General features: G+C 33.1%; 1 non-coding gene across 1 annotated transcript; it reads right to left on the bottom strand.

Moving 5' to 3' along the window:
- Nucleotides 1–1,304: 1,304 nt before the first annotated feature.
- On the bottom strand, nucleotides 1,305–1,411 carry LOC123951253. Its single transcript, XR_006820402.1, has one exon. It is a non-coding gene; the product is annotated as a U6 spliceosomal RNA (small nuclear RNA).
- Between the last annotated feature and the right edge of the window lie 642 nt (nucleotides 1,412–2,053).

Genomic DNA, 2,053 nt, shown 5'->3' with positions numbered 1-2,053 from the left:
GTCTCACTTATTTGTGGAGCATAACAAAGAACACGGTGGACATGGGGAGATGGAGAGGAGAGGGAGTTGAGGGAAACTGGAAGGGGAGATGAACCATGAGAGACCATGGACTCTGAAAAACAACCAGAGGGTTTTGAAGGGGTGGGGGGAGTGGGTGAGAGGTTGAGGAACCAGGTGGTGGGTAATAAGGAGGGCACATACTGCATGGAGCACTGGGTGTGGTGCAAAAACAATGAACACTGTTAAGCTGAAAATAAACAAATAATAAAAAAAAAAGTCAGGTGCTTATCCAAATGAGCTACCCAAGCACAACTTTTATCTTGACTTTTTAAAAAATATTTTATTTATTTATTTGACAAACAGAAAGATCACAAGTAGGCAGAGAGGCAGGCAGAGAAAGGGAGAAGCAGAACCCTGAGATCATGACCTGAGCCAAAGGCAGAGGCTTAACCCACTAAGCCACCCAGGTGCCCCTATTATTTTGACTTTTAAAAGTTACTTGTATATGTTGGAAAGCAGTCTTTCATTAGGTGTGTCTTTTGCAAATATTTTCTTCCACTCTATGGCTTGTCTTTTCATTCACTTATCATCTTAAGCAGAGTAGACATTTTAAATTTTAATAAAGTCAAGCTTACCAATTATTTCTTTCATAGATTGTGCCTTTGGTAATTATATCTAAAAAGACTGCCATACTCACAGTCATGTAGGTTTTCTTTTATGCTACCTTCTAGGAATTTTAGTTTATGTTTTATATTTAGATATGCTACCTATTTTGATATTTGTGAAAAAACTGAGGTATGTGTCTAGAATCCTTTTTGTTTATTTTTTGACATGTAGATACTCAGTTTTTCCAGCACCATTTGTTGAAAAGACTAACCTTGCTACACTGCATTACTATACTACATTACTTTTGCTCTTTTGTCAAAGATCAGTTGACTGTATTTATGTAGGTAACAAGTTTTAAGCTAATTAAAAAATAGAACAAAAAATTGTTTACTCCTTCTTTAACTTTATTGCTCAAAGCTTTTTTTCATGTAGATAGAAATTTCTGATCTATTTGATTTTCCTTGTGTGTAAAGAATATTTTGTAACATTTCTTATAGGATAGGTCTGGTGATAATAATCCCTTTATATTTTTGTTTGATTTAGATAGTCTTTATTCTCTTAAAATTTGAAGAATCATTTCACTGGGCCTAGAAATTGAGGTTGATGGGTTTTTCTTTTAACATTTTAAATATTTCACCCTTTATTTTTGCTGGTGAGCTTTCTGAAAAAATGTGATTTCTTTTTTAATCTATTGATGAAAAGATATGCAACATTTCAATAATTTGCACATTGTCCTTGTGCAGGGACCATGCTAATCTCTGCATCATTCAAATTTTACTATATGTGCTGCTAAACCAAACAGGACTCTGTAATTCTTAAACTTGTTTCTTTATTGATTGTGTTTTCCCTCACCCTGGCCTTTTCCTTCAGGATTTTCTGTTTCTCTTTGGGTTTTTACATTGCCAATATGATTTGCCTAGATATAGGTGTTTGTTTGATTATTTATTTATTTTTGCTTATATTTATGATGTTGCCATTCTTTTGGCTTCCTTGTTTTGTGGTTTTATGCTTGTCCTTTGTTTTGCAAAGTTTTATTTCAAATATTTCTTCAATTTTTCATTCTGATGTGTTACATCTTTTATTGTTCTCCATAGTTCTAGGATACTCTCTTTCTCATTCTCTCCTTTCTTTATGTATTTCAATTTGGAAAGTTTCTATTGCTCTATGCTCAGGTCCACTTACTATTTCCTCAGGCATGTCAATCATATTTATAAGACCATCAAAGGCATTTTTTTCCCTAGCAGTTACTTTTGACTCTTAAGTTACATAAACTCTAAGATAAAATCTCTATCTGTTCTTCCATGCTATTTATAGTTATTTTAAATTTCCTGTCTACTTTATACCTGTGTTATATCTGTCTCTTCAGTTTTTTTTTTTCTGACCTTCAGTTTGGCTTATTTATTTATTTGATTGTGCTATCTAGAAAAGTAATTTGATATTTAATGTG

Source organism: Meles meles, chromosome 9, assembly GCF_922984935.1.
Source record: "Meles meles chromosome 9, mMelMel3.1 paternal haplotype, whole genome shotgun sequence".
In the NCBI taxonomy this organism is placed as follows: domain Eukaryota; kingdom Metazoa; phylum Chordata; class Mammalia; order Carnivora; family Mustelidae; genus Meles; species Meles meles.
Note: the sequence above shows the minus strand (reverse complement) of the source record. Positions and strands in the feature narration are given on the sequence as shown.